Genomic DNA, 8,301 nt, shown 5'->3' with positions numbered 1-8,301 from the left:
AGGTGGGGTCATGTATGTAACTTTACCCTGTCCTGTTGCCATCATTTATACATGCTTTTGTATTTGTACTCCCTCTTTGTTCAATTCTGCTCTTCTAAATATAAAATGCTGCTGAACTTGAGGCAAGAAGCCTACTCCATTACATGCTGGTGCAGCAAAGTTTCCTCTCCCCAACTGAAAATGGCTTCATAATTCAGTTTCCCAGAAATCCCAACAACAATTCCTCACAAGGAAGCTGGACAAGACAATAGGAAGAAAGGAGTTATAGGGGACTATCCTAATTTTACAAAATCCCTATTTTCTGTGTGTGAGTGTTTGACCTGCATGTGTTTAAACAGAACAGATGTGTGCCCGTGGTCCTAAGAGGTCAGAATAGTACGTGTAAGTGAACAAAAGGATAAATAACTCAGCAGTTAAAAGCACCTGTTGCTCTTGCAGAGGACCGGGCTCAAATCACCCATATCATGGCTCAGTATTTATGCATAACTATACAGGTTGAGAGAATCCGAGCTCTCTTCTACCCTCAGTGCCTTGTGCTCCATGTGCCCATGCTCAGGGTTCATTCAGCCAATCAGTGCAGTCCCTGGGTGGGACCAGCTTTTCTCCAGCTCAAATCACAAAGAGTCCTCAGAGGACCCAGGGCCGCACTGCTGGAAACGGTTTGTCACCTCTGAGGAGCCGAGTTTGAGAGGGTGCGGTTGTGAAGGAGCCCCCGTAAGTGACAGTCAGGGTGGTTGGACAGTAATTAATCAAGGTGTGATGGGGTGGGGCATCTCAAGCCCTGGCGGCCACTATGTGAGGAAAATCCTGGTTGGCGTTTCCCGTGGCCTCAGAGTAAAATGGAGGTGGAGTACCATCCTAATGGCAGAGGACTGAACAGGCCTGGGCCTTCGAGGATTGGGAACGCTTGGAGGACACACTCTTGGGGCCTCGGGACAGGATCAGAGAGCTGACTGCAGGACTGGGGGTTGTGGGCGAGGAGCCGTTGGGTCCCTGGTGCTTGTCCTGTATGGTGTCCAGAGTCCATTAGAAACAAACTGAGGATTCCTCCCTCTTCATTGTCGTCTCTGTGGTGTGGACGTTCGGTATGGACGTTGGAGACAGGGCGGGGGATGGCAGGAATGAAGGAAGAGTGAATGAAAAACAAAAAGAGACGTGGCAAGACATTGAGAAGTCATCTGGGATGGATTCTAACCACTGATCCTCCAGTCTCAATCGCCCACCTATGAGATTATAGATGTGCACCACCAAGTTCAGCATTTTCTGTCAGTTTTACTTTTGTAGGATGGGATCTGCCTTTGTAGCTCAGGCTGACCTGGCTTGGGCTGGCCTTGAACTTACAATCTTCAGATGTTTGAAATTGTCAGCTTCACCCAATCCCCAGTTTCTCCAATATAAATAAGGCCTTTCTGTGTGGGTGGTGGTGGTGGGTGGTGGTTGTATCTGGAGCATTGGGTGTTTTTGTCATGAATGGACAGCTGTCATGCTGATTATTTTTCTGGATAGCACTGTGATTTTACATTAACACTGAGATACACACATGCATAATTGCTCATGTTTTGTTGTAAAAGAATCTGTGGGAGATAGGAACAAACTTCAGATGTCCCAGAAGTTAAGTGCAAACACGTTTTGATCATTTTTTAAAGGGGGGAGGACTCACATAGTATAGGTTGGCCTGGTTTTGCCTTTTTTAAGTTGAGAAATGACAGATTGTTAACTTTGGTTCAAAGAAGTTTTTTTTAAAGAAGTAAGTTAAAAGGATTTTAAAACACAGTTGGGAGGGAGAGGGACATGTTAAGTGGGATACATGGAGGAGATGGTAAGGGAAAATGAGGTGTATATGCCACCATATTGACTATGCATACAAAATTCTGTGATAAAGAAAAAGTGTTTAAAATGAATGTTAAAAAAGGGAATAATCGATCTTTTATTGTGCTAAGATAACTACTTGAGTTTTTGACATTTTTTACTATTTAAGTGAAACCTTTGGATTCAGATAACTAGAGTTTTCTTCTTCTTCTTTTTCATCTGTAACTAAGAAGACATCTGAGTGTTTACCAATAGAAGAAGGGACCTTAAGAAAGTCATGGCAGTACCAAAGCAGGAGGGCTTGATACTTTTTGACTTTGATGATGAAGAAGATGATGATATAAACTTTACTGAGAACGCTCTTTCTGAAGGTAAAGCATATTATTCAGTGTTGGCCATTGAGTGTGTCCTGTAGTTTATTAGACTTTTACCTAGCTACCTGAAATGGAATAAAACTTTGCTAAAGGTTTTCATATACTTCATTTCTAATTTTATCTATAAGTATTTCTTCTTATAGCAGAGTCTTAGCAATGCAGGTACTTTCTCTTGGCACTGTAGTCCCAGTATGTTGAGAAAAAATAACTTGCTAGTTTTTTACCCCAGGAAAAGGCTTGAACATTGTTCCTATAAAATGTTGGCAAATTGTGAATTTATTTTATCAAACCTGCAAAGAAATTATGTCATTTCTAAAGCTGCTTCATAAACTCATATGATCAGTTCTTCCAGGGGAATGCAAATCCATAGTACTTTATTAACTATTACTACTAGAGCATAATTTCAAATGTTTCCATTTCTTTTTTACAATACAGAAAAGAGCCCAGCATTTGACAAGGATGAGGATAAATCATCTTCTGTAGAAACAGATGAAGATATGGGGTAATATTTTCAAATATTTTTTTGTCAGCTCAATAGAGTACTTCAAAAGTAGTGTCTGTGGTCCCTACACTAGCTCTATATCCAGTTGAAGCCCAGTCTGGATTCCTTGAGGCCTTGGAATCACAAACACATAGCAACTAGGACAATAGGACCACCTGCATGAGCTCTTCACATGTACACACACAAAGCCAAGGGGAATATCATAAAAATAAGAGGGGTACCAGCTAGAAAGAAGAAGAAGGGTCTCAGCAAGAGTAGGAGAGTTATGAAGAATGTAGTGTGGGTCATACATGTATTAATTGTTAAATATAATTAACACAAATTCACTCTGGTTGCCCAACATGTATTTTATATGCATATGACATTTGTTACAAACCAAAACAATACGTATTTATTATGAATAATTTAAAGGACTTTCTGTGTAAACCTTTGTGTGTGCTAGACAAACGCCCCACCCATCAACTATATTTCCAGCTTTAATTTTTTATTGTCCTTTCTTCACAGAGATGAAATACACAGTATGTTGGATCAATTTGGAGGTATGTTGTGTTGGAGATTTAAATGTTTTCAGAAAATTGTTTAAAATTATATATCAGTGTCTATAAAAGGAAATGTTAATCAGTGTTCTGCATTAAGTGTCATTTAATGCCTTCTCCTCACAGGATTTTACGCAAGTTTTGTGATTATAAAACAATTTTTTGCACTTGAACTTTTCCATCATTTTTTAAAAAGTGAAAATGATACTTTTTAGATGTGTGTGACTCAACTACATCTTTAGAAGCAAGAACAAATGGGACAGAGTTGCAATTCTTTTTATTCCCAGACTAAGTGGTAGTACCCAGGCGTGTTTCTGTGCATCAGCTCTCATTCATGAAATTTATTTTGTGAGACTCTTGCTGAATTCCTTTTTCTAATCGGTTCTCGTCATCCACCTGGTAGCTTACAACAGTCCATAATTCTAGATCATCTATAACCATGTATCACTCCAGATCGGAGCCTCTCTTCTGATCTCTGTGAGCACACATGTATTAAACACACATGCATACATGGAAAACATTCATATATATAAATAAAAAAATCAGAATTAAAATAAATTTTTGTGGAACAGAAAGTCCTGAAGTTTCTCAATTGAATGACCTCATTTTAATAGTTTCTTTTGTTGAGTCTTTTGTTAATTTTGTAGATGGCTTGCTTGGTTTTGAGACAGGGTCTTACTGTTTATTGTGAATTCCAACTGCCCTGGAAGTTGTTATGAAGGCAAGTCTAGGCTTAATCTATAGATGTCCTCTGTCAGCTTCCCGGGTGCTAGAATTACAGGCCTGGGACCCCACACACAGTTTGGGAAACAGTATTCTTTTAAAAAGAGGTAATAACAATTTGTTCTTTTATAAGAATTATTGATATCATGGAGTTTTCCCAGAGATATAATTTTCTATTTGGTGGTGAGAAAGAATTTGTTTTCTAATCTGTTTTAATAAATTTATGTATATAGATACTTAAAAGAATAAACTTGTATCTAATAGTACAGATTGATTCTAGTTACAGAAGAGTTCCTATTTATGGTAGAAAAACATGTTTTGCAAACATTATTTGAACTATTGAATTTTTATGCACTGCCCTACTTCCTACTAAGAATGCCCTATGAAAAGCTCCATGAAATGATTTTAAACTATTTCTAAATTATCTCCATGGTTACATGAGTTTCTTTTTCATTCTTGTGTTTGTGTGTGTTTTATGCAGGTGTTCACCTGTATGCACAATTATGTGGGAGCATGTGGCAGCCAGAGATTGAAATTGGAATGTCTTTGTCACGATTATGCTTACATGAGTTACTTTTTCATTCTTGTGTTTGTGTGTGTTTTGTGCAGGTGTGCACTTGTATGAACAATTATGTGGGAGCATGTGGCAGCCAGAGTTTGAAATTGGAATGTCTTTGTCAATCGTGTGTGTGTGTCTTTGTTTGTGTGTGTTTTTGTGTATGTTGCCTGCATGTATGTATGCTCCATGTGCTTGCCTGGTGCCCACAAAAGCCTAAAGAGGCCATTAGATCCTTTGGATATGGTTATGAGGCATCATATGGTTGGTAGTAATTGAACTGTGGTTCTCTAGAAGAGCTGTCAATGTTCTTAACTACTGAGCAATCTTACTTAGATCCCCCAAATTATTTTTTGTGAGACAGGATTTCTCTGTATCTGGAGCCATCATTTCAGTGACAGTGAATGGCCAGAGTCCCAGGGCTTTGCCTCTCTCTACCCCTAAGTGCTATGGTTAAGGACACACACCATCACACCTGGCTTTTATGTGGGTTGTGGAAATTCTAACTCAGGCTTTCCTGCTTGCCACAACAAGCAATTTAACCACTAAGACATCTCTCCAGACCAAAGCTCTTTTTTTGTCTTTGGTCTTTTGCCTCTTTTTGTTATCTATCTATCTATCTATCTATCTATCTATCTATCTATCTATCTATCTGATTATTGAGCCTATTTCATACAAATATCTTGCTATTTGATTTAAAGATGACTTAGATTCTAATTCTTAAGAGTACTTTTATGTATTTTAAAGCTTGAGTTCTAAGATTGTATGTTCAGGATCATCTAGTTAAAGCTTGACTGTTAACCACAGTACAGAAACACACTATATATTTCAGTTGGACAGCATTTTTTTAAATTTAGAAATATTTCCCTTTTAGCTAAGTGTTTGTGAAGCACTTAAAATGTAACCTTGTAAAATATAACCTTGGCCCTTTTGTTTTTTCCTGGGTTGTTTATTATCATGTCTCAATTTTAAAAGTATTTTCAACCAGGAAAATCAGAACTGAGATGAAGTTGAATATTTCATATGCAAAATATATAGGTCCAAAAATATTTCAGATTCCAGAGTTTTGTGTACTTCATTTTATTTGCATTGACTTCACTTGTGGTACATCCCTAGTCTGAAAATGCAAACTTCTAAGTACTCTAAAATATGAAACTTTGTGGGTTTTGGGGGTTTTCAAGACAGGATTTCTCTGTTTAGCCCTGGCTACACTGGAACTCACTCTGTAGAATCAAAATCTCAGAGATCCACTTGTTTCTTCTTCCCAAGTGCTGAATTTAAATGTGTGCACCACCATCACCTAGCAAACATATGATACTTTTTTATGTACCATGTTGGTGTTATATTTCAATTTAATTTAAAATTATCATCCATATTGCTTAATAATCTTTAACTATATCAGTATATACTTGAATGTTTAGGAACAATAGAAGTTGTTAAATATTACCCTTTATTTTCAATACAGATAATGTTAACAATTCTCTTCTTGAGAAGAGAAGAAGAATCCAAATGTACTCTCAAAAGGTTTACAAAGAGAGTAGCTACAAAATGAGACAATTTTGGAAAACCAGACAAAAGCTATTGTAAGTTTGCTGGTAATTTTAGAGCCATATTTCTATCATTTTTCAGTATATATTGGTGGTGCAAATGACTTAGGAAATATTATCACCTGTCTATTGGAATCTCCAGTGAAAATGTTTCCTGTAAGCAAGTAGTGTTATAACCCCAGGCCGTCATAGAACTGACATATATTTATTTGGAAGTCAGTGAAGATTACATTTTTTCCTCCCAAATAACAGTTGAGAGGGTTATTATTTTTTAAAGTAATTCATGATATTAATTGAGGAAGTGGTAGCTGCCATATAAACTATTAAATATCTTTTAGTTGATTGTATGGTCAATGTATAGAAGAGTTAATTTTATGTCTTAAATTAAATTTGTATATTTGAATTGACTTAACTACTCTTTGTACTAAAAGTTGGCTGTGCAAAAGGGCTTAGTGAAATATTCTGACTTAGAAATAATTTACTTTTTTGTTAGAACCAGGAGAAAAATTGCTTGTAGGTGAAACTGATTTTCCTAAGATACACACACACACACACACTCACAGGATAAAAACTCTTTGGTTTTCAAGAGGCAAACCATATGGGAAGGCATTTCTCTTAGTTAGGATAAGAAGCACTTCCAGAATCTACATACATCTAAATTTGGGAGTTGGGGATTGAGCTCAGTAGTAGAGTGCTTGCCTAGCAAATATAAGGCCAAAGACTGGGTCCTCAGCTGTGGAAAAAATGAATAAAAAGACATTTAAAAGGCCTAATTTTATTTCTTGGGTTGCCATCAGAGTATTTAAACAGTTATAATTTTCTTCTTTTTCAGAGTGTCAATATTTTGATTCAGTTTTGTTTTTGATATTTCATATTGATATAAAATGTAAGCATTTATTCTTATTTTTTACAGGCTAAAGGTTTACAATAAGTATTACCAGCAGTTTATGGATCTGTTTAAGCAGTGGGACTTGGATAAGCAGAGATGTGAAAAAGAGCGAGACAACCTAATTGTTGGTATCACAATTAGCTTTATAAATAATCTCTTATAACAAAATCTTAAGTAGGAATCAGGATGTTCATCTCATCCTCTCATCTGCGGGACTAAACCATGGTGTACTACCCATCGTTGGCTTTGTTCTTGTCCTGCAGAACCATATGTAAACGACACAAGTATAGGCACATATCATACTCACAAAATCTATTGGACTCTTCATATTAGTTGGGTTTCTTGTAATTTCAAACAAAAAAAACCTTTTTAAAGAATAAAGGTGTTTTACTTCTTGCTAAATCAGGGGTAAGTTAGCTTTAGATGCAGTAGAATGGGAATCAGGAATTATTACTTAGGTAATATCCTCTAGACTTTGTTGCGATTACAAAATTAATTCTTTCAATCCTGTGGTTACTATAACTTTAGAAAATGCAGTGGTCTGAGACAAGGTTTCTCAATGCTACTGTTGAAAAATTCCTATAGAAAAACATCAATAAGTTACTTGTGGTCATTTGCTCATGTCTGAACAAAACACTGTAGTAGGAACATGGTTGAGTTTAGCTCTTCTTTCCTTCATTTCCTCTCTCCCTCCTTCACTCCCTCCCTCCATCCCTCCCTATCTCCCTTCTTTCCTCCCTCCTTCCCTCCCTCCCTTCCTTTATCCCTCTCTCACTCCCCCATCTCTCTCCCTCTTTCCCTCTTTCCCCTTTTTTCCTTTCTTTGCTTCTTTTTCTTTTATCAACTTTATCCCTTTCTCCCCTGCCTCTCCATGCCCACCAACATTTTTATGTCTTGAAACTGAAGCCCCCCCCCAACATTTTTTATGTCTTGAAACTGAAGCCAGGGCCTATTACAAGGCAGTAAAAGCACACTATTGGTAAACCACAACATCAGCCCAGAAAATGGTTTACTTGTAATGTCTAGACCTGCAGTACAAGTCAGCCCCCCTACTCATATAATGTACAAGTGTATTAGTTACTCTTTATATTTTCTTCTTTCATTGCCTATAATCATCAATTTTTTAAAATCTAAGATGTGGGAGAAATGACCTTATCAAGTAACTTTGGAATGATAGGTCAGCACAGTCTTGGAAATTCTCAATTTGAGGTGCACAGGAAAGGTTGGTAGGAAGATATTGAAATGGCCACTGGTATATGAGTCAGGGATCCAGAACAAGTCTGGACTAAAGATACAAAGTTGAAAATTCTCAGCTTAGATCCAATTTTAAACCATAAAAACTAGATAGAATCACTGAAGGACTAA

This window comes from Arvicanthis niloticus, chromosome X (genome assembly GCF_011762505.2).
Source record: "Arvicanthis niloticus isolate mArvNil1 chromosome X, mArvNil1.pat.X, whole genome shotgun sequence".
NCBI classification, from domain to species: Eukaryota; Metazoa; Chordata; class Mammalia; order Rodentia; family Muridae; genus Arvicanthis; species Arvicanthis niloticus.
The sequence above is the reverse complement of the archived record's forward strand: the minus strand, read 5'-3'. Positions refer to the sequence as shown.